The sequence below is a fragment of the Balaenoptera acutorostrata genome, chromosome 9, assembly GCF_949987535.1.
Source record: "Balaenoptera acutorostrata chromosome 9, mBalAcu1.1, whole genome shotgun sequence".
NCBI classification, from domain to species: Eukaryota; Metazoa; Chordata; class Mammalia; order Artiodactyla; family Balaenopteridae; genus Balaenoptera; species Balaenoptera acutorostrata.
Window position 1 is genome coordinate 48,259,863 of NC_080072.1, and position 24,966 is coordinate 48,284,828.

Below are 24,966 nucleotides of genomic sequence, written 5' to 3' on the forward strand. Positions count from 1 at the left end.
GGGAACTCATGGTATCCAGCTAACTGTTCTGAAAAACTCTGAGTATGCTTTATTTGGAGGCTTTTGGGGAGAGGAGTAATGCTGGTGAGGAGAGAGGTCTTGAGGGGGAAGATACTAGGAATTCTTCAGACTGTCTCTGTTTCATGTGAAGGGATTTTGTGCTGTGGCATCTAGTCCTTGGTGGTTTGAAAGAAATGGCTCCTCAATTCATTTGCCACCAGTTGTCTCTGTGGAGGAAAATGGGAAAAGACTAGCATACTATAGGATATTAATTTCATAAAACACAGTTGTTTGTTTATTTATTTTTTGAGGCCAATATAGAATTCCTAGATTTTAAGATATTTTTCCCAGGAAAAGAGGCCAAAAATAAACAAAAACCCCAAACCTATCATCATCACATCATATAAGAAAGGACATTTGAAAACCAGATAATAAATTAAAAACAATAAATAAAATAGGATAATAGGGCAGCTCTTTGCAAGAAAGCACCTAATTCTCCTCTTTTACAAAATTAGGTTAGATTTAAACTATTTTGAATCAAGATAAATTACAACATAAAATTTATTGATGTGTTTGTCAGTTTGGGGAATTTTTATTTGTTAGTACAACATCAGGAGAAGCTTGACTGTCCAGCTTGTTTCACACTTTATTTTATCACAGTTACTGTCGATAGTGCATTTCAACAGGTATGTTGATGAAAACAGCATCAACCATCAGAGTAATTCACACAACATGGAATATTCTGGTGAACGGAGAGAAGGGGGTAAGTTGTTCAGCTTTTAATTCTGTGGCCAGGCCAAGGAGAAAGCAGAAGTCATAGCTCTGGTGTCTGACTGGTGAGGGCTCCAGGAAGAGTGCTGCCAGAACCTGTCTGTGACTGGTTCATGTACCAGGCCAGGGCTGCACAGGACCCTTACTGCCCACTGTGGATCAGGTAGGAATTTGAGAGGAATGCTGTACATGATAAAAACTTTCATCATGGCCTGGGCCAGTATTTAAGAGAACCACTCCTCTAAAGGAATTATCCTGTTTGGTTCTCCAAGATAATCTAAAGGCAGAGGCACAGACAAAGGCCCATTGTTTTCTCCAGGGCAGCTGTTTATTGCATCGGAGCTAGGGAGGAGTGTGGGAAGCCCGCAGGCCTGTGGCCTAGGTGCTCAGATTTGGAGGTGGTCCTGCTGTTCCCCCTGGTTATTTTCTTCTGATTCTCTCTTGTGGGAACTTTGGGCAAACTGCATTTTCCTCCAAGCAGTAAAGTCTTAGCTTTACCTTATACTTGGTCCCTGTGCCCGGGAGTTTTTGTGAACTCTCTGCCTGGGAACTCGGAGGAAAAAAATGACCTAGAGCAGCCTGGGAATTCCCCAACTCCCCCAGGCTGCCTCTCTCATCCAAGGGAACACCTACCTTCTGCATTTCCAGGGCCATGCTGGGGAAGTGTGTGTTTTGGCCTCTCTGGAGAAGGGCACATTAGCCTCCCTTGGCCTGTTTACATTAGTTTGGTCCTTTCTGCCTTTGATTACACATGAAACCTTGGGGTGGGGGATTTCCCTGTTTCCATGGAGTTCACTCCTTCCTTTTGTCTGCCTTCTCAATTTTTCCACCTGGGGAAGAGCTGCCCTCTCCACTCCCCCCGTCCTTTTAAAATACTTTACTTGGGGCTTCCCTGGTGGCGCAGTGGTTGAGAATCTGCCTGCTAATGCAGGGGACATGGGTTCGAGCCCTGGTCTGGGAAGATCCCACATGCCGCAGAGCAACTAGGCCCGTGAGCCACAACTACTGAGCCTGCGCGTCTGGAGCCTGTGCTCCGCAACAAGAGAGGCCGCGATAGTGAGAGGCCCACGCACCGCGATGAAGAGTGGCCCCTGCTTGCCGCAACTAGAGAAAGCCCTAGCACAGAAACGAAGACCCAACATAGCAATCAATCAATCAATCAATCAATCAATCTTAAAAAAAAAAAAGAACTTTACTTGGCTTAGCTCCTTGTCTCATAGACTTTGCCTAGTGAGTGAATCAGTTCACAATCAGGAAGCAATTCCTCTGTCTCCTAAAATTCCCTTTTGCTGTGTTCTGTGACTATTAGACCTTTTCTCATTTGCCCATCACTGCCTTAGTTGTCAGTACTCTCCTTCAAGAAAGGGAATAGTCTTCCAAGCCCAGAGGCTGGATGGCTTATTGGAGCTTATTGAGCTAAAGTGTTGATGCAGGATTTCTCAGTTCTTTGGGATGTGTGTCTTGGCTGCTCAAATAGAACGTAAACCTGTTGAGGGTAAGAGCTCCAGGTTCTTTCTTTCCCTTTCCTCCAGTCGGAGGGTGACCACCAGTGGCCACGTTTGCTGGTGAGGTTACCTTGTCCTTGCTCCCAAGGTCAGCCTGCCTACCGAGAATGCAGGCACAGCCAACAGCCTCTCTGAGGCTGACCTCACTGTGTGCTCTCTGAGATAACTGGTCACAGGAGTGCTAGAGAAAACCCTTTTGCCCCCAGGGGCAGTGGTAGAAGGCCTGCCTCAGACCTCTTTGTTCTGTTGTGGAAGCCTCCCTTTTCTTTTTGTTCATTTAACACAATTGAGGAGTCCTATGCTCTTTGAAGCCTTTTCTTTCTTAAAGGTTCCTGGAAAGCTCAAGTGGCCTTTCCTTGGGGGTAAGAACTTTCCCATTCCACAGCTTTCACACTCTTTGGAGAGTTTCTCTCTTGCATCATCAGGTAGATTTCTTTTTTTTTTTTTTTTTTAAAGCCAGTGGACCTAGTTTTGTATAGTGACTTCTTCTGCTCCCCCAGCCTTCTTTCAGCTGAATGATCTCGGTGCTTTTCCTCCTTTTGGAAGAACCTTGTCTTGGTCCCTTGAGCTCCCTTCCAGTTCTACTAGTGATGCTCCGCGGTAGTGCTTCTCGGCCTCTAGCCTTGAGTTCCTAGGCGCCCCCATCTCACTCCCATAGATTCCTGTCTTTATGACTTGATATTGTGATACGTTTTCTTCTGGCTTCTGTTTGGTCGGTTCTTAGATGACAGTCTATTTACATTCACATTTAGATCTAGAATCCTATTTTTAAATCTCAACATTAAAGAAAAAATCTGATTCCTTTGCCCCTAGCTTGTCCTCAGTTTAAGATTGCATTTTCCCTCTTTTGTCACCCATCTGCTCGCCTTTGCAGTGGTTTTCTCTTCAGTTTCCCTGTGTTCTGTGCCTACCTCACTCCCACAGTCTTCCCCTCCGGCGTAGATCACAGAGGAAATATTTAGTTAGTCTCTGCCAAACATTCTGGCTGTGTTGTTTTGCTTAAGAAGACATGCAGATAAACTGTTTTGATTCTTGGTCTTGGTGCTCCAGGGCAGATGTTTCTCCTATAACGGAGGTATTGTGGTCAGTTGGAAAGAGTGCTGGACTAGAGTTCAGAGAATTGGATTCTAATCCCTGCTGTGCTACTAATTTGCGGTGTGATCTTGCGCAAGTCACATTTCTATGTCTCAATTTCCTTTTGTCAAAAGGGACCTTATGATAAAGAAGACAGGAATCTATGGAGATAGGAACCCAGAGAGTAAGCCTGGGGGATCAAGGAGAGTAGATGGGCTAGAGGCAGAGAACCGTGACCATGACTGTCATTAGTGGAGCCAGAAGGAAACTCACATCCAAATATAGATAAAATGAGTATGTCTAGTCACTTTGAAAAAGTATAAACTGTGATAACAAAGTGGTGGAAATTCTCTGGCAAGGATGACTTCAAGAGATAACTGCCTTGTCCACCACTGGGGCTGCTCTAGGTCCACACCTGTTTGCTGTCACCCTTGAGGTGTGGGAGGCTTGGCCTTTTGCGGGTTCAGTTCCAGAATTCTGCCTCCCACCTTCCACCTCCTTCATAAACCCAGAAATATTTGAAACTCAGCCCAGATCTTCACCTGGCTTTGATTTCCTCATCATGTGGAGAATGGTCCTTGGAAGTTGTAGTTTCCAGAAACCTTAAATGTTTGCTAACATGTCCAACTTCTGCATTTGTTGATCACTCCTTCTGTGCATGGCTGCGTTCCAGTTCTTGTGCCCTGAAGGTGGTATGGTTTGGTTCCAGCAAGGAAGGGGGTGATATTTGGGGGATCCTATCACCAGGAACTAGGAAATAAAAGTAGACAAAAGAACTGAGAGATGCCTCCTCAGTGTTCGTGAGAGGCAAGTCTTCGAAGAAGAACAAAGTAGTTTAACGTCTGCCTATGTAAACCATAGCCCTCACACACATACTCAGATAGGCAGAGCTACATTTCTTCCTGATCTCTCCCTGTCCCCTTCTGAAATGATTCTGGGATTTAATCAGGTATTGCCTAGTTTATACTTTCTCTTGCCAGTTAAAGATTTGTGTTGGTTTCCTCCAGTGCAGATTTGGAAGACAATCTCCAAAGTCTTTTGCTGCCCTGTGATCCTTTGTCAGGCATAATCAGCAGAAACTTTGGTAAATGAGTTCAGAGGGATACTTGTCGCTGCAGGGTTAGTGATAAGGACCTGCACTCACTGTTGCTACACCCAACCTCGGGAGGCTCTCAGGCTGCTGCACCTTGCTAGAGAAAGTCATTGAACTGAGTAGACTAGTTCTGGGGAGAAGAGTTACATAATTGACTCTGTATGCGTTCAACTGGGACTTCTTTGCTATTCTGCAATCCTTAAATTTATCTTAAGTCCCTGTGACATACACCACAGTGCTCCTTTCTCTCTCTCTCTCTCTCTCTTTTTTTTTTTTAATGTACTCTATATGCTCTGACTCCATCCTGACCCTACATCACCAGTGAGGATGCCTTCTACTTTACTGGGACTGTTAGAACTAGATGACGTGGAGCTCTGGGATAGTTCCTTTCCTTTAGATAGCTAGGTACTCCAACTCATCCAGCTCCAAGAGAACAGGCATAAACATTTCCTATAGGCTCTATAGATGTGTTTGTTGTGAATGCCAGCATCATCTGGGCGAAATAATGGTTTGATTTGGGGCTTGATAAGAGTTGTGAGCCCATGTCTGGCTATTTGGTACTTTCCCCTGTCTCACTTGTTCTTAAACCAACTTGTCCTAGGAAGATGGCCCAACTGATAGCTGTCACGTAATGCCCGATGTATCCTCCCTGCCACTCCAGCCCTGGATACTCACAAACCCTCTGCCTTCCGTGTTTCTCACGAGTCATAGCTCATAGTTCCCCTTCAGGTAGGTGTTTTTCAAATCCTACTCACATCCTCTTTAACCTTCTTCCTCCACTCTCTTTCTCTTCTACCTATTTTGCGTAGTTACCTCAAGAAATACTCTCCTTGTCCCCTTCCCTCTTTGATTGTGGAGTGAAAGCTAGCCCCAGTCATAGCTGATAAGCATGACACCAAGAATACTTCGGAAAGGAAAGTCACGCATTTGGGAGTGAAATGAGATGATGTGAAGAATCAGTGCTATCAGTCTTGTCCTTGTGAATACCTTTTGGAATCCTTAAAAATACCTATCTTTCAATTAATCTGTCCTTCTTCCAGTACCACAATTTTGGGATATGTAAAAATTATTTAATTTTATTTCTCTTATGTTTTGTTTTATTGCAAGTATTTATTTACACAGGTAATTTTTCTTGTATCTTTATATAAACAGTATTTTAACCATGTTCAGTAATGAGCCTATTTGGGCATGCAGCTACCATATCTCGTATTGTTTCTTTGGGAAAATTTCTTCAACTTGTAAAGGTGACTGACTGACAAAGGAGTGGTCAGTGCAAAAACAGTCTTCATCCTCTGGCCCCTAAGGGTGATATTGCTGTGGAAGGGGCCAACTCCATTCCTGTCGTATGGAGAGGAAGAAAAGTGCTTCCAGAGGAGGCCTGGTGCTCCATCAGGAAAGCTGGGTCCTTCCTTTGGTCTGAGTCTCTGCGTGGCAGCTGGAGGTACTGGAGTGTGCCATGCCTGACTAAGCTCTTCTCTCTCCCTCTACCTCTCCCTCTCTCTTTTTTTTTTTTTTTTTTTTTTGCTATGTGTAACTTCAGGAAATACTTTAGCTTAAAGCCTGAAGACGTCCCCCTACTTTGAATATCATGATCCAATTATGACAGGACCACATTCTTGAAACATGTTGTTTAGTGGAGTTAATTGAATTATCTGCTCCTATTCTTGAGTAGGAAATAATACATTCTTGTTGTGTTGCTGTGTCAGGTCTTAAATGGAAAGCTTCTAGTTTGAAGCTGTGTCTATTTCCAGTGGGATAAATCTGCTGCCAATTTATGAAAACTGATGCTGTCCCTGTGCTCTGTGTGTAAACTGTAGCATCTCTTTGTGGAATGAACAATTCAGGAAAATGGAACAATTTTTTGAATAAAATTCCAAGCTCTACTAGGTTCCAAGTGACTGAGAATTTCCTGTTAGAGTGGGAAAGTTTATCCATATGTTTTTGCCTGGGGATAGTATATGTCATGTAGTTCTAAAGAAGTAGGTCCGTAGCTGATTACCTCTTCCTTTGTCTTTCTTTCTGTGGTGCCCAGAGATGGTTTGAGCTCATCTTTGGTCTTGTCTCTGCAAAAAGCAGCATGCATTTTGATCAAGGTACGGGAGTAAAACCTATGTCCGCAGGGCAGGGTGAAACTAATGATTTGTATAAGGAGCAAACCTTTCACCTTTGTCTCACTGGTACCAGGCTGTAAGTAACTGAACTAACTAGCTCCAGACACTTATTTTGCAATTTTGAGGTGAGGATGGGCAAAATCCCAGAGGCTGGGAGGCAGACATGTGGCTACCAGAGAGGTGACGTCAGCTGGTTTACTGGTGCTGTGGAGGAAGGGGGGATTCCAGGTGCTCAGCCTCCTTCCTGCACTTGGGGGTGTCTAAAGCCACCCCCAATCCTATTGGCAGACAAGGCCTTTGCTTGGGAAAAGCCTTCGTCTAATTCTTGCCTCCTGCTGTCCCCACAGGGACCTGAAGTTGGAAAGGGTCTTGTAACCTTGGCTGTGGGAACAAAGCTTTGAGGAATGAACAGACGTGTATGTCTGTATGTGTCTGTGTGTATTTTGTGTTAATGCTGACAACTGATGAGGGTTTCCAAACTGGGGTTAGATATGAGAGGAGAAGGAGAAACGTTGTCTGGGTTTTTGGGAATCTGTATTAGGAATTGCCCTTTTCTTGGAAGGGAAAGCAGTTTATGATTTAACTCATTTTTCAATTAAAATTATTTGATTATTTTCGTTTGATATGTTTAATGTGGCTGCTTAGTATACAACAGGAAGGTGTTCCGAATCACCTCCTTTCTATGTTCTGCTCCTTCCACTATGCTTATCCTAGAACAGAGCCTCACAAAGCCATAATATGTGACAAATTGGAGAAAGCACGTCTGCAGGGAAGATCTTCCTCTTTGCTCAGCCTTGCCTCTGCATGGGTTTCTGGGAACTGTGGTGGGGCTCCTTGGGAAGCCTACAACTCACAGTAGGAATGGAAGAAACTTTGTGTCCTCTGGAGCATGACAAAGAGAACAGAGCTGGGAGGCACTGGAGCCTGTGAAGCCCATCTGCTGACTAGCTTTGTTTTCCTGTCAGATGTTGGGTACCTGCTCTCGTTCCACCCCCCTCCCCCGAGATGTGGAAAAGAATGAAGCCCCTGCATGGAAGGCAGGTGGTAAAGCCACCAGCAGAAGCTTATACTAGGTGGTTCAGACATCCCCATGCCAGGCCTGCCTTGGGTTCCTTTGGGGCCATCAATAGCTTCGGGTTTCTCTAAGACTCTTGCTCACGTTCAGCGTAGCCACTGCTTACTGGAAGCCATCTGGGGCCAGCCCAGGCTTGTTCTGTCCAGACGTCTTCCCACCATGGTACTTTTCTCGTCTTTTGGGCTTTCAGATATGAGGACCTTCAAGGTCTCTGAGCTGCTGAAGTCTTTCTTCTGAGAGCCTAGTTCCTCCCCTTCTGGGCCCAGGAAGCTGTGGTAAGCTCTTGGTTTCCTTCTCTGCTGGGCACTTCTGGGAAGCTGTCTGCATTCCTTTCTGCCTAACTCTCTGCCTCTGGGGCTCTGTGGGGTGCGGTTGCTTCGTGCCTCTGTGATGCAGAATGCTAGGGCAGTTCCATGGAGACCAGCCCTTGGAGATAACCAGGAGTTTGAATGTGGAGTTGCCCTTTCTTGCAGTCCTGGGACCAGGAGCTAGCTTTTCATGGGGTGTGGTGTGGTATTGATTCTCCTTAAAACTTTCTCTGACTTGCTTCCCTGTCTCCTTGCCACTCTGGAAGGAAGGGGGTGAGGAGGAAGATTAGTGCTCGGTTTCCTGTGATCTTTTGGCTCTGGAGATGGGTGCAGCAGATGCCTTTTGTGAGGAAGGAGCTTAGAGGCAGGTAAGAGCATCTGTCTTCTGGGTGTCTTTCCAGTCTGGTTACGTTGACACTCTGGGTGGTGACAGCACACGTTAGCATCCCTTGGCAGGGATGGCCAGTCAGAGTGCCCACCTCCAGTTTGTTGGCTCCCTGAGGATGAGAAGCATTTTTGCAGTCCTCAGTGGCATGGCCTGTAGAGGTGTCTATGTGCTGACAGGTTACAGAGCCTTCCCATGGATGTCCTGCCTCTTTGGCGCTTGAGAACAGATGGGGCTTAATTTGAAGCAGACCTCCCTCAAGGGCCCAAATCTGAAATGTATATTACAAAATCCCTGCTAGTTTTGGCTCTTCCTCCTTCTGCATTTCTCTCTTGCCTTTACCTTCCCATCACTGTCAGGGATTGTAAGCAGCTGCTGCTATCATGCGGACTGATCAAGACTGATCAGGGTTAAGAATGGAGCTAAATATAACTGTCTAAATATAACTAAGTATTACAGAGCATCCTGCTCTGATGTGCTGAGACTCATCCTTAGGGAAGAAGTTGATTTGAACCCGTGATAGAGGGTTCAAACAGAATAGGTGAAAGTTGGGAGGAAAAGGTGGGAAGGTACTTCAGGAGTTGGGGGAGTATTGATTCCACCCCTTCCCTTCCCCACTCCCCGCATCCCCAACATTTCCTGCGAAAGGTCAAGGGCAAAAGATCTTGCTTTTCAGCCATCAAACAGTCAATAATACTAGCTGAATTTTTCAGCTTAACCAACATTGTGATTCAAATATTATATAAAGCTTTTTTTCTCACCGAGGGAATTTATCATCTATTGGGAGAGACAAAATTTGTTAAACAAATAGAGAACATAGAGATCTTAACTCTGTTTGGTTACTAACTGTGAATGTGTTTATAGTTCAGAAATAAGAAGGTTCTTAAAACTATAGGAAAACTTTCTCGGCGGAGGCAGGATCTTTTCTGATCTTTGAAGGTTGGATCGACTTTATATAAGCAAAGGAGAGGTGTTCTGGTTGTGGAGAACAACAGGGACATAGAGAGGGTGTGGCTTTCCAGGGTCCCTGCGATGACGATCTGCCTTGGTGCTCAGGGGATGGGAAGGGATGCAGCGAAAGTGGAATTTCATGGGAAGCACTCTTGTGGAAGAGAGTAGGCTAATTTTGGAGAGGACAGAGATTGGCAGTAAGGAGACCCACCAAAGAGTATGGGTCGTCCGCAACCGGAATAGAGAGGAAGGGGGTGAATCCTAGAGAATATTCAAAAGTAGAATAAGTAGGACCTGGACATGGGATATTAAGGGTAAAATTGAGGGGAAAGACAGAGGATGCCAACATTTCTGCCCTGTGAGAGTTGACCATTACGGTATCTTATCTTATGTTTAGGAAGTGCTTTTCAAAGCACTTTTTCATTCAGTAAGTATCTCAGAGTTGTCTGGGCTCTTAGAGTTCATCTAATCTGGCTTCATTTTCCAGATGGGGAGATTAGAGCCAAGAAAGGAGAGGGTACTATTCGCAACTCACACAACTATTTAGTGGTATAATGGGACCTCCAATCTTGGCCTTCTATCTCCTAGGGGAAATTTAAGACAAGAGAAGCATGGAGGAAGGAGTCTGGGGTCAGAGAAAAGTCCTGTCTAGTTAGGTGACATTAGGTGATTACCAGTCTCTCTGAGCAAAATGAAGCTTATTCAAGAAGCTTCAGACTAGATCAGTGGTTCTACTACTAGGAACTCTTTTTGAGAACCAGTAGATAAGACGGACTCCTTGGGTCCTTCTAGTTCTGAGATTCTTAAGAGTGCATGAAAATAACGTATATGAAAAGTATTGAATTGGGTTTCCTCAGAGACTGTGGCTGGTTTCCAGGGTGGTGCCTTTCTAAGGGAATTTCAAGAGTAATTTGTTTCCACATGATTTTCATGTTATATGCTGACCCCAGAACCTAACTACCGAAGAGGACACACTCTGCTGTTAGTAGGCTGTGGCCGGTATTTGAACTCAGTATTTGCAGAGTTATGGCTGTTTGTGTTATCCACATCCTCTCCCCACCTCCTCTTAAAATACACACACACACACACACACACACACACACACACACACACACGCATGCATGCACTTCTCTCCATTTCCCTTTTCCTCTTTCCTTTTTTATTTTTTCTCCTTAACTATTTTTCTAGTCTAATTCCCCTTCCTCCATCTCTGTTCTCTCCACTCTTGTCTGTCTTGTCTAGATAACTTCCTGTGTTGGAGCAACTTCCTCTCTTGGTTAAACTCAGACATGACTACAGCATAGCACCTTGGAATATTCTGTTTTGTCTCTATTCCCTGCTGTGATGGCTGGTGCTCAGTGATCGAGCCGGAATCTGGGAGTCATTCTGGACCCTCCCTCACCTCCACAGTCAATTACCCTTCAAGTTCTTGCTTTCTATTCAAAGAGCTCTTGATCTCCCTCCTTGTGTTCATTCTCACCGCCCCATACAGCAGGAGACAGAGCAGAGAGAGAGAGATCATGTTTGAAGAAAGAAAAATAGAGTTGGGGTCACTTTCACTGTCCTTAAAAACATTTTGCAAACCTCCGCAGCCCATTTTAGTCTCCTCTTTGCCTCTCACAGCTCTCACAGCTGTCTCTGGGTCTCTGACCCTTCGTGATTGGCTAGTGGCTATGTTTCTGCGGGCTGTGTTTGGAGAAATCCTGAGTCTGAAGAGGAACACTAACTTAATAAGCAGTGGTTACTCTCTTGGAAGCACATAGACACAGTCATGCCTCATTTTCTTAGTGGATTTTTCCTGAGTAAACTTCCCCTCCTCAGCTCCTGTGGGCCTTTTCCTTGGAAGAGGTGTGTCCCTGCATTACTGATTGCAGATGTTATCTGCATCGATGATGAGTGGCTGCAGTCTTTCATCACCTTGAGGACTCTTAACGTGGTTGACTTCCTTTGCTTGCTTGGGTTTGAGGAGAGCCAGTGTCTCCCAGTTACAGCTTCTGGAGTCCCACAGCTTGTGAGAAAGAAGTCTTCTGCTGGCAACTGCTGTGCTGGGGACGGTAGTCCTTGACCTTTTGTGTGTTTTTTTGTTTGTTTGTTTTACTCTGCCCTCTTCCTAATAATGCTGTCATTAGCAACATTAGCTAACCCGTTACATGGGGTATAGACAATCATGTTCACCCAGGTAAGGAATATAGACTTTCTGAATTTTTTTCTGTCCTTCAAAGGCTAAGTGGTACTCAGATATGTTCTTTGACATCCCAGGGAGTAATGCTCAGGAATTCCCCCAGATATGCTATTCTCAGACTTCCAAACAAGCTTCCTCCTGTTTCTGTCCTTCAGGATCTTAAATTGCACTCTTCTCTCCCTCCACGTTCCTGTTTTTCCTCTCATCATCTCACCCATTCTCTGTGTTGATCTCTAAGTGAATGAACGTTTATAAGCACCTCTTTTTATACAAAAGGCAAACTAGCTCTATTTTACATAAAAATGGGATACACCTAGTGTATGTATTGTTAAGGAAGGAGCTAATCATTGCATAAATTAGAAACGTCTAGGTTCCTATCCTTGGGGGAAAAGAGAGATAAGGGTTTAAAAAATGGCATCTTAAACCATATGACATTGAAGTTTATTTAGTAGGACACTCATCTGTAGACCAGGGCCACCATCCATGTCCCTAGGATAAGAACTGAATTTTGAGGGGCCACTGCTCTTCTCTCCTCCTGATTCTTCTTAAGTCCTTAGAAGCACTGTAGTTTCTCATTACGGGAGATATGCTGGTATGTATACGTCCCAGCAATGCCTGACGGAGCTGAACTGCTGCATTCCTACTGTCTAATGTTTCAGTTACAACAGTCAAAGCCGAGTCCTTGCTCACAACAGCTATCAGATGACAGCTTAGTATAGAAGGTTAAAGATCCACAAGAATTCACTCTGATGGTTAAAAACATCACTTTGTAATTCTGATCATGATGAACCATGGTTTGGGGAGATGATGGGTAAGAATTGTTTGGATTCCTGAGCTTCTCTGCGTCCTCACTAGAACTTGTATGGTCAGAGCCCCAAATGAGAGGCTCTGATGTGAGTAGTGGAAGGCACAAAGGGCAGATCAGGCAGGGCTCAGCTGTCTCTTCTTTCTGTGAGCTTTCTTTATCTCGTCTAGCCACTAGTTCCCAGAGATGACTCCATGGGGAGTAAGTGATGGGGTAGTTTTTTATCTTCCTGTTCTGTAGGGGGACTTAAGAACTTGATGAACCAGAGATGTTATCTTATTTCTCAATTTAAGGGACTCCACAGACTTGATTTTCTTTTTCTCTTCAGCATACTTGCCTGGGATATTATTAGGACCCCAGTTACCCCTGGGTCTGCAAATATAGTGTGTGTCCCCTGGTTACACTATTGTTCTAACCAGAATGGAGCAAAGTAAGACATGGACCTCATTTGACCTGGACTCTGTATATCGGTCAGTAAACTCAAAATCACATGGACTCATCAGTTGACTCATATTGAACCATTCCTCAAGTGTCTTTCACTTATACCATTTTTTTAAAAAATTCAAACAGAAAGTCACAAAAATTTACTTACACCATTTTCATCCTGTTGTCATGCAGTTTTTTTAAATAAACTTAAGTGTAAAATGATATCTTTTGTCCTTTTAACATTTAATCTTGTTATACTTAACCTATGGTTCTAAGTTTGTGGAGGCCCTTTTTGGGGAATTATCTCTAATATGTTAATTTTCCCTCCCAATTAATTTGTTATATGCATTTTTGATAAGCGTGCCTTACCCGAGTCATTGATAAAAAAGGGTGACCAGGATGGGATTAGAACAGATGGGAATGTCCAGACTTCTAGGAGTTCCAGAGTACTCCTTCGTAGTTGATACTGATCCATTTTGCTCTTCCATTTGGACCCAGCTGTCCTGAGTTACCAGATTGTGCTACTGCCAGTGCCTTCCTGTTTTATCCATATGATCAAGAGAGATTTTTCTGAAGTCCAGATAAATTGTGTCCTGGCATTCTTTGATATATGTGTGTGCATATGTATGTGTTTATTTATGTGATACATAATATATATCATATGTAAATATATATTATGTAAATATGTGTGCATATTCTTTTTTAAACCCCCAGACTATTATTTATAGACCACTTACTATCTATTGCTGAGTGTTTTACATATATTATCTCCTTTATTCTCTACTATAATTCCATGTTAACTTTATTAAATAAAAGTAATGACTTTAGCATGACTTTATTTAATCTCCAGTGATCAGTGCTTCCTTCTTTATGTCCTTGCTACTTTTCGTGTTTCATATACTCTGTTCTGGAGTTTTGCCTATGATATTGCCTATTTAATAAATACTTATTGAGCATTTGCTGTGTGTAAAGAAAACACTGCATTATAGCCTGTTGGAAATTCAAAGATGGATAAGAAATGGTCCCTTTGCTCAGAAGAGCTTATATGTGATTTAAAATATGAAGGCATAAACAATGGCTTAGTAGGGGGGAAAAGGGAAATCAAGAAAACACACTTAGAGAGTCCTGAGTGTGAATGGAACGCTGAAACTAGCCCACCTACAAAGTTCTAAATGGAAGTCTTTAGAAGCCAGGTTCTAACATGTTACAACCTGTTTACAAAAATGGAAGGTATCCATTTGACTGATGGTTTTAAATCCTATCCCACACTTTGTTGGAGTGTCTGCTTGAGTTTGAGGGTGAGGAGAGGCAGACCAGAAAAAATGGTCCACTTTTGCAATCTTTCATTTTAAAAATATTATTAAAATATAGAGTATATGTTTTTTATATGTACAGTTTAAATGTGAGTATTCATGTATCTACCACCCAGCTTAATATAGAAAACATTACCATTAGCTTTGAAATCTCCTATGTACCCTTGCCAATAATTGCATTAATTTTAGAAAATAAATATATATTAAATTGTAGAAGTAGAACAGTAACCGTGTGGCATATTTAGAACTTAGTAAGAAGGAAAAAATTGCTAATGTGGTTATTGTTTTGGTATAATTTCCTTTTTCGCTTGTATGTGTTTTCTACATTTTAATGTAGTTATAACTTTGTCATGCAAAATTAGCATTGTCTGATACTGTTAAAGTCTTCACAGTCACTTTTTAAATAAATAATACGTGTATGTATTGCAAATTCAAAAGGTACAAAAAGATGTACAGTGAAAAGCAAATCTTCCTCCTACATTCTTTCTCTTTTCTTTCCCTAGAGCCGATCACTGTTACCAGTTTGTGGATTATAGTCATTTCTTTTAATGGCTGCACAATTGTCCATCTAGTGCAGTGTTTCTCAGACTGCAGGTCATCATTAGTGGGATGGGGAATCAGTCTAGTGGGGATCTACAAGCTTTGTTTGTTTTCTTAATGAAATAGATTAGGATAGAAAATGGCAGAGAGCATCACACATAGTAAAGGTAAGTATTGTTTGCAGAAACTTTTTGGTTCAGTTTTGTATACATACACACGTGCACACACGCTCTCTCATACATGCACATTCTGTATTACTATATAAAATTTATTTTTTAGTATGGGTAGTGGTCAAAAAACACTTGACATTTACCAATTTAGTAATGACTCACATGGAGTTTGTTTCTAATTTTCATTATTATAAATAATGCTGGGAACATGCATTTTTTTCCCTCATACTTGGGCATTTTATTCTTAGGACAGCTTCCCAGAAATGAGGCCACTGAGTCAAAGGATATGAGCATTTTAATTGATCTAGCCAAGATGCTTTCCAAAAGCTATATCCCATTTACTATTTAATAAATGCCATCTGTACTTGGTTCAGGATAGGTTATCTTTATTTCAGTACAGACATTTTTTCTATGCATTATATATGTGGCATATATATATATTTAACAAAATGGGATAATTACTTTTTCTCCAAGTAATATAGACTAAACACTGCCCATTTTAGTAAATATTCTTCTACAGCTGTTCTTCTTATTCTGGGGCAGCTTTCCTTGGAGGTAGGGTTTGAAGGGTGGCCACTCTTGCTTCTCAAACTTGAGTCATTCTTACCCATGTTTATGATATGTACCATATATACTTTTATTTATTTATCTTTAAATTAGCTTTTACAAGACTTTTTATTTTTAAATAATTTTAGACTTGCAGAAAGTCTGCAAAGACAGTACAAGTTCCCCTAATCTAACATAACTATGGTATACTTATCAACTAAGAAATTAACGTTGGTATAATGTGAACTATAGCCTTAATTGTATTTCATTAGTCTTTCCCATTAAGGTCCTTTTTCTGTTCCAGGGTGGAATCCAGGATCCCACATTACATTTAGGTGTTGTGTCTTAGTCTCCTCCAGTCTATGGCAGTTCTTCCGTCTGTCCTTGCCTTTTATGACCTTGAGACTTTTGAGGAGTACTGGGAAGGTATTTTATACAATGTCCTTTTATACAATGTCCCTCAAGTTGGTTTGTTTGATGTTTTCTCATAATTAGATTAAGGTTATGGATTTTTGGGAAGAACACCACAGAAGTGCAGTGCCCTTCTCATTGCTTCATGTCAGGGGTACATGATGTCAGTGTATCTTATTACTAGTAATGTTAACTTTGATCACTTGGTGAAGGTAATGTCTGCCAGGTTTCTCCACTGACAAGTTCCCTGTTTCTGCCTTTGTAATTAATACATATTCTGAGAGAGATACTTTGAGGTTGTGTAAGTATCCCATTTCTCTTTAAACGTTTACCCACTAATTTTAGCAAAACAAAACTAAAAGCAAACAAAAAACATATATACCTTCTTTAGCATTGGTCTACTCAATGACTTCAGTGAAAATGGAGTTAATAGCTGGTTATCTTTTTTTAAAAAATACACATTAAGATAAATATAAGAGCATTAAAAAATTTTTAAATGTTCTTATACCACTTGTAATCATCTTGTATATATGTACCACACCTTGAAAACCCTGGACCACCCTGAGGTGCTAAGCGCCAAATGGTTTAGGTTCTGTGGTGATATTGTTGATCCCTTATTTGTTAGATCGATCAGTTGGTTGGTTTCTTTAGTTCATATGTTAAAAATTTATTAATTGTACTCGGTACAGAACCCTAAACTAGGCTTCAGAGTTACGACATAGGCTAGTAGGAGAAATGAGCTGGATAAGCCTTGGTGCACTAAAATACGAAAATATGAACTAAATATCACTAAAATATGAACACGGCAGATGCAGGAGTAGTAAACTGTTCCAGGGAGTACAGGGGGTGGAGGTAGAGAATCCAGTCCAACCTGGGAAAATAAGGGGAGACAGTATGGAGGAGGTGATACTGCTGGACCCACATTTCCCACAGCTTTGCCCAGATCTTATTCTAAGGGGTACTCCTTTCTGAGGCTCAAGGTATTTTCTTGGTTATATCATGGAAAAGCTGTTTGAGTGCACATTCCTCTTATTTCTCCATCTCCTTTTCCTTCACTTTGCACCCTACCTCCCTCCCTCATCCTGAAGCTTTAGTCATGACGGGTAAGATCTTGGTTGAGCTTGGAATTCTGAGCCAAGTAAACATGAGAAGCCCATTCTGGAAGGGTAAATGGGGCTTCTAGAGGGGGTCTGGGATACTGCCTCCTTGGTCCAGTTGTTTCTGGCCCCAAGACTGTGTTTATGTGGCCCAGTGTTAAAATGCTTGGACTTAACAAAGGGCAGTGGTCAGGGGCCTGTGGATTTGAGAGAGTCCAGAAATTAGCCTATATATGCACTCTGTGACAGATACTCCGAGGGACTGGATCAAGGCACTGAGTACCTTGTGTCCTGGGGATCTGAACTTTGTGCCTCATATTGAGGGTTGTGAGCTGAGTGGAGGTGGACTGGGGCTAGAAGGCTGGCGCACAGGGGAGTGTGCTCAACCCAGCATGAAGAGGTCCAGTAGCCGCTTCACCACAGGGCAGTGAGATCTAGGATAATTATAGGCTGAGCCCACGCTCTCTGAGTTCAGAGCCTCAGGGTCGGAGGGGAGTAGGTGGGAAAAGGGTCGGAGGCAGGTGGGATTAGGTCAAGAATAAGGACCTGGAAGAATTTCCTACCATAAAATGCCAGGACTTGAGCAAAGAATGGGTTTTTCTCTGTTTTCCCAGGAAGGCTGTGAAGCAAAGTATGTGTAGCAGTGGCCAGCACACTGGAGGTCCTGCCAGCTGTGGCTCCCAGGCAGAGGAGGGCTGGAATTGCTATCTGGAGGAATGCGTTTGTTTTGTTGATGCAAAGGCCCTGGTAGAGCCCATGAAGAGACTGCTTGATTGGCAGTAAGCAGATTGTCTTCCAAGAGAACTTCGTTAGATATTGCCAGTGCTTCTGCTTTGTAAAGGCTGCTTTGTCTCAGACTGATGGCTAGGAGTGAGTCCCAGGCAGAGCTGCAGTCTTCTTCCAGGCACTTCCCAGGCCATTTCCTAATTTCCCCATCCTGTGTTTGGTGCCTTTCTTCTCGTAGGCCAGCTATTCTTAGGCAGGGAGTCTGAATCTCCATCTTTTCCTCTAGGAAAGGTTGCCTTATGTTGGTGATGATCTTCTTCTATCTGATCCCAAGCAGATGACTCCAGAGCCCCATGGGGTTCTGCTGAAAGGATTAGATGGAGGCTCTGTAGCACCTGAAACAAGAAGTCTTTCTGCTGCTTTGGACTCATTCAGAAAGCAAGGGGACTAGGTGACTAGGATAGAACCATGGGTCTGGGTGACCGCCAAAGAACAATGCAGTAGAACATTGAAGCTAGAAGGGACCATTGGAGAACAGCTAGTTCCAACAGCCCAATAGTCCTCTCATTACATGCAGGAAAAAGCGGAGGCTCTATGGGGGACAGGGACTTGCTCAAGATCTCACTGCCCTGTAACCAGGACCTGGACTCCAGTCTGATGACTCTTCTCTCTACTCCTGAATTTTTAGTTTTTCCCTTCTTAACCACATTGCCACTCAGCGGTAGAAAAGGAAAATTGTTAAGTTCTAAAGAGCTCTTGTGTAAACCTGCCTACTCACATGGCAACCAGAGCCCTGTGTAGGAAAATGCGCAGGATGCATGGGTAGCACTGGGTGTCTTCAGCGGACATGCTGCTGGACCCCAGTCAGGTGGGCACTGGGAGCTAGGCTCCCTAGAGGCATCTGAAGTTATACTGCATCTCTTAGGCATTCTAGGATCCAGCCAGTAATAGTGAGATAACAGCTTTCTTTTCTTGAATTCCAGTGATCCCAAAGTAAGGAGTGACTTTAAAAGATTTATTCTGCTCCTGTGTTTTCAGATTTGGCATTTCAGTTTTTAAAGGGGCAAGAAAAGACTATAATCTCTTCTAGTGACCAAATCTAGAATCTAATGATCATATACACACATATATATTAAAAAAAATATATATATATATAAATTTTTTTTTTCTTCTCTTGAATTTGAGTGGATAGACTAAGTCTATCCACTCAAATTCCCTCATCTAATGGAGGGGACAGCTGTTTCTGTGGGGTTTTTTTTTAAAGCGTCTTTTTAAATGATTCATTTATCGAACACATTAATTGGTCGCCCACTCTGAATGAAATATGAAAGTAGATAGACTTCAAGGGGCTCACAACTGTGGGGGAGAGGGAGTGCAAGTAGCAGTGATAAAATGATATAAATACCATGATAAAGGCATCCTAAACTGCTTGGACTTGCAGAGTAGACAAACAGATCCTGCCAGGAGATCAAGAAATATTTCACAGAGGAGGTGATAACTGAGTTGGGCCTTGAAGGTGATTTGGTTTTGCTAGTTAGGGGAGGAGAGGCACTCAGAAAAAGATAACAGTGTGAGCAGCTGGGGAGGGAGAGGAGAAATGCAGTTTTCAGAGCACCAGCTGGTGTGTGATGGTTGTGCCTGTAATGGAGTGGTGGTCGTGGGGGAGTGTGGCAGGAGAGGAAGCCAGAAGGGATTTCAGATTTTGGTGGCGATGTCTGTCACGGGAGGGGTTTGGGCTTAGGCACACCGCTATTGCTATTATTTAGGCCTTCATTATTTTCCCCCCAGACAGTAGTTTTCAGTTTCTTTTTAGTAATGGAAAAACATTTTTTCAAACTATTTACACCCATCTCCAAATTATAAAACATAAGATGACTTTTTAAAGTAAAAGTGTATTTTCTGTAAGCACAGTGACCTGCACAGTGGAGGTGAGAGAAAGCATTTTTGTACTTGAATGGAGCTGACCCGGGAGACCTTCTCATCTGTGGGCGTTGAGCCATTCCTGCATCCCGCTTGGTTTGGCAGTGACGCTGGTGGTGGAGTGCCTGTGAGTGGGCACTCTGGGACTGGGAAAGGCTGTAAAACCCTGGAGCGCGTCCCCGGAAGAGTGACCTTACGAGGAAAGTTCTGGGAAACAAACCACAGGGAGACTTTACAGGAATTTTTGGTCGAGCCCACAGGCAAGGCACATGAGGAAAAGACATGTAATTATAGTTTGTAAGTCTATGAAAAGATACAATGAGTGACGTGAAATGGCTGTTCTAAGTTTCTTCTTCCTGTTGGACAGGAAGAAAGGGGGTTTTATGCATTCATTCAGCAGATTTTTATTGTGTGCCAGCCGTGAGCTGGACCCTATACTAAATGCAGAGAATATGGCGGTTAGCAAAACTTTCAAGCTTCCTGCTCCTAAGGAGCTCAGGGGGGAAACAAGGAATCACACAAATGAGCAATTGCAGGTTATGGTAAGTGCCGTGGAGGATGAGTCCTCACTTAGACTGGAGGATCGTGGGAGACTCTGAGGAGGTGAGAGGCAAGTTGAGGCCAGATGAGTAACATTCAGCCAGGTGAAGACTAGGGTGTGGAGGAGTGTCGCAACAGCCTGGAGAAAATCTGACACTTTGGGGAACTAAAAGGAGGCCTGTGTAGCTGGCATCCAGAGCGGGAGGGCAGGAAATGTGCTGAGAGGAGAGGAGGCTGGAGAAGGATCATGCTGGGCCTTATAGGTCCTGGTAAGAATTTAGATTTTATCCTAAATGCAGTGGGAAGCCATTGAAGTGTGCTAAGCAGGAAATGACATGATTTGGTGATTCAGACAGCTCTGTGGAGAATGGAGGTGTGAGGGCAAGAGTGAAAGCTGGGGCGATTAGGAGGTTTGCGCAGTGGTTAAGGGGAAAGATGGGGGTGGCAATGGAGGTGCAGAAAAACGGACAGATAAAAGATAAATCTTGGAAGTAGAATTATTTGGAGTCGGTAAGTGGATTGGCTGCGGGGAGTGTGAGGTAGGGATGTACAAGGATATCTCCTGGGTTTCTGGCTCAAGTCTGCATGTGGCCTCCCAGCAGATGCTAGACCACATACGGCTGTAAAAGCCCTATCCTTCCAGAAAGGTCAGGTAGGATTGATCTGAATCCAGCCTTGCAGAGGCAGCAGAAGGATTCAGCTGTCCTTTTGCTCTGCCCAGTTCAAGGAGCTTATACACAATAGCAGCACCCAAGCAGAGATTTCAGTTCTCCCACTAATGCGGCCCTTACTATGTCCCTACCTGGTCCCCCCAGGGGAGGGCCCTAAGGAACCGCTGTAACCCCGTGTGCCACTAGGGGGAGCATGGCCTGCATTCTGTGTCTGGTCTGGAGGGCTTTTTGAAGTTTGCATTACTTTAGAGACTGACTTGTATCAGCTTTAGTACTCAACCTTGTCCCTTCATGCTGCTTAGAAGAATTCCTGACGTATGGTAGGTGCTCAATAAACATTAGTTGGTATTAATATTATAACTGTGACTATTGTCTTATTGTAGAAATGAGTGGGCATCACCTCTGCTTTCTCATCATGGAGACTGGGCAAGTGGAATGTGCATTTTGGGCATCAGGAGAAGAGCAGAGGGCTGCCTGTTGGGAATGGGATGGGGGAGAAGTTTAGTGATTTGATGGTGTTGCCCTTGCCGTTTCATCTTGTCTTCCTTTGCAGATGGGGGTAGGGGACACTAGGGCCTACGAGGAATTCCTGAGTTGGTACTTGGGTCAGGGTATTGGGTTGGGTATTTCCAGTAGGTGGTTGAGTATGCCCTCTTTGAAGCTCTTATTGCTTCACTGAAGCAACAGTGCCCCCCACTTAGGGTTTGTGCCATTCTGTTATTTCCTGTTGTATTTTGTGACACGCCTCCTACCTTACCTCCTGACATATATTTACCTTTTAAACTCTACTGAATTAAAATCTTGTTTTAAGAAATTTGTGATATATTGGAGATTAGTCAAAAACACAGAAATTCTGCAAGGGATCTCAGTATTAAAGATTCCATCAGGATCTCTCTAGCACTGTTTTAGGAAGCAACACTGAAAAATGTCTTCCTTGAGCCTCAGTGTCCTCTTGGGGGCATACTGACTGCCCCAGGTTTTTGTTTGTCGGTGGTGAAGAACAGCTGAGATGATGCTCTTAGCTCAGTGCCCGATTGAAGGAGAATGCTTTCACACACATCTTCTCGTGCTCGTCCCAGCCCTGTCACTTGCCCAGGGGGTAGGTTTTATAGGTGGAAACTGGGAGGCTAGGTGATTTGCCCAAGGGCACATGGCTGTTGTGGAGCCTGGCACTGCCTGATCTTCTGACCCCTGCTCTGTCTGGTGCTCTTGGAACTACTCTGCTTAATATACGGAAGAGAGTTGAAAGGCTTGGGTACTATTTCTAGATCTGTTATCTTCTGGTTCTGTGACCTGGGCCAAGTTATTTGACCTCTCTTTTAGATTTTTTTAAAAATCTGTTAAATTAGTATGATAATACCAATCCTAACTCTGGGTCTCTTGGGTTGAACAGATGAGCCAAGATTTGTAAGAGTACTTTGGAGAAGTGTAAGGGAATTTATAGCTATAGGGCAGGACTTTTTTTCTCTAATCTGTGCACCAGTATGTTTCACATCTCATAGAGGCTATTGTAGAGCCTTCAGGCTAAAAGATGATAGTAGGGCCTATCTGATCACGACTCAGAAGGAGTCTCTATCTTCCCCAGGGAACCCAGCCTTGTATCTCATAACTGGCTGTCAAAAAAGCTGTTAGTTTGTAAGATCAGATGGCAGTGTACTTTAGAGGAAAGTACCAGACTAGGGGCAGCGGACTGGTCTCTACTGTTAGTTCTTCGACTGCCAAACTGGCTTTGTAACTGTGGACTAAATATTTGATCCCTCTGAGCCTTAGTTTTCCCATCTATAAAATGGTGATAATGATATCTATCCAGTATACTTCAAAAGGTTTTGGGGATCGGACAAAATAGTGCATGTAAAAGAATATTACAAAGCAGGGGACTTCCCTGGTGGTCCAGTGGATGACTCCGTGCTTCCAATTTAGGGGGCCTGGGTTTGATCCCTGGTCAGGGAACTAGATCCCACATGCCACAGCTAATACCCGGCACAGCCAAATAAATAAATATTTAAAAAAATATATTACAAAGCAGAAATCTGCACCGGGGGATTACACTTAGAGGGCCTGCTGTGTCCCAGGCACTGTGCTAGCTCTTTAACAGCACTGATATTATTTCTGGCCATGACGACAGCTCACAGAAAGCCTGGGCTTTAGGCTGTATTTGTATCACATTTGTTGCTTGGGCTGTGACTTTGACTTGCCCAGGACACTTACTGGACCTGACCTAGTGTCTTTCCTCTCCATTGCAGGAAGATGAGAGACTGCTTTGGCACCAGCACTAGTACCATGAGTCCCTGCACTGGTTAAAGCCATCGCCACGACCTGGGCAGGCAGCAAGGTAAGCAGAGAGGCCAGTCCAGGCGAGCTCCAGGGAGGTGAATGCATTTCCGCCTCAGCTGCTGCTGGGGAAAATCCCAAGCGCACAAACAAGTCAAGGCAGTGCATCTGGGTCCTCCTACCCTCACTCCAGGACCCAGAGGAAGGGCTTGCTTCCCCTCCAAGTGTTCCAGCTAGCTCCCTCCCCCCTGGCCAGCACTCTTCCAAGTTGTAAAAAATTGAGACACTGGTGGGGAGCAGAACAAGTCCACGCACTGTCTTCTCCCTTCTCCCCTCTGAGCTGTTGAAGCGAGTTCCCAGGAGCAGCCCAGAGCCCTTGTCTGACTGGAAGGGAGGTAGGAGGAGTGGAATGCGTGCAGAGACCGAGCTGATCAAAAGACAGTGCTGTTTCGTGAAAGCCTCCCAGAACTGAGGGAGAGAGAGGGAGACAGCGAGGGAGGGGTTGGGGGAGAGAAAGGGAGGGAGAGAGAGAAAGGGAGGGAGGGAGGGAGAGATCGGGAGCGAGCGCTGGCGAGAACAGGGTCTCCATGACGACTGGCCTGGCCGGCCAGCCGTGCTCCGCTCATTTGGCTGGAAGGAGCGCCACGAAAGGTCAGAGGAAGGAGCCGTGGGAAGCTCGCAGCAGGTATCCGAGCCGGAGCGAGTGGATTTGGGGGCCCTGGGCTCCCTAACAGACTGTGGTGTGAGCCAAACCGCTGAGAATGGAGTGGGCAGGAAAGCACCGGGACTTTCAGGTAAGGTCAGCTCCGGGCTTGGATTGTGTTTCCTCCTTTCCTGGCCAGTCTTGGGCTGTTTTCTGGGAGGCAGGCAAGTGTCTGTACTCTGTGCTCGGGGTTTGGGGCTCAGGAATGATGTCATGCTCCAACAGTTGGATTCTATTAGCTTAAGGAGGAGGGAAACAGCCAATTTTCTTGACTTTGCAGATCTAGCTGATCTCACTCGTACTGAACCTGAGGTGTTTAGACTTCACTATAGGAATCATCATCTTACTTTTATTTAGCACAAAGGCTCAGGATATTTTACAGGAAGAGTCTTTTATGTAGAAAAAATGAGTTATCATCACTCCAGCATTGTGTTTGTAGTTCTTACATGGAAACTCTGGTGTCTTTTGAGTGGCTTGGTTTGTTCTAGTGAACACTGTCTGTTTTGTCTCTTGGTGCTGCTATGTCTGACCTAATGAAAAAAAAAAAAAAAGCTAATTAACTGGGAGCCTGTGGTGAGCTCCAAGTGTCTCTGGAGTAGTTATTAGGACAGAGGGACTGTCCTAGGGATATCTGAACCGGGGTCGGTCTCTCTCTCTGGCCCCCAGGTAGCTTGGTAAGAAGCAAGCTGTCCTCCTTCATTAATAAAGTCCATCACAGGCTTTCCTAAGAAAATACATGGGGTGGAGGCAGGTGGTGTCTGGGGGCTGAGGGACCTGCAAAGAGGTTTCTTATCCAGATATCTCAGAGTGAGCTGCTGCTAAGAGCTAGGTTACCTGAGGAGACATGAAGTGCTGTGGTTGTGCTGAATGGATTCCTTGGTTAATATTTTAACCAAATCTCAGGGCATGCAGTGTCCATGCCGCACACCCCTTCTACACTGTTTGTCCTATGTTTTGGTGAAACTTGTTCTGACCTAGAGGACTAGTGTGTGGTGAACTCATTGTGGCCTAGGAGAAGAGACTGTTCCAGAAAGGCACTTTCATAGGTAATGAGGTAGCTAAGGCTGTCAGTGATCTTATCAGGAGAGTTAACGCAGTGGACACTCCCTGCCGTGGACAACCGTCAGGATGTGCTTCCGCTTCAGCCATGTTATATCTTAAACTTACTACTGGGCCTCAGGAAACTTGGTGGATGCCTTTGGTTTCTCTGTGGGATGAGGGAACAGCTGCCGTCCTGGCTCTTTGGTTTTTCTTCTTGAACTTTCTGAACAGAATGTCTTTTGTACTCTGGCAAACAATGAGGGGGGCCTTCTGATTAACTTCGGGTCAGCTTGCCAATGAAAGCACTGGCCATGTCCCCAAGCGGGCTCCC

At 44.0% G+C, this 24,966-nt stretch overlaps 1 protein-coding gene across 4 annotated transcripts in view; it reads left to right on the forward strand.

Moving 5' to 3' along the window:
• DENND2B (DENN domain containing 2B) overlaps positions 1-24,966 on the forward strand; it is a 154,463-nt gene that overhangs the window by 21,399 nt on the left and 108,098 nt on the right. For 3 of the 4 annotated variants that reach the window (XM_057553982.1, XM_057553981.1, XM_007172807.2), the window contains one exon: positions 22,864-22,952. The gene's annotated coding sequence lies outside the window, so the exon portion shown is untranslated. Of the gene's footprint in view, positions 1-22,863; positions 22,953-23,438; positions 23,686-24,966 lie in introns of those variants that run through there. The other variant, XM_007172806.2, reaches the window with a different exon arrangement.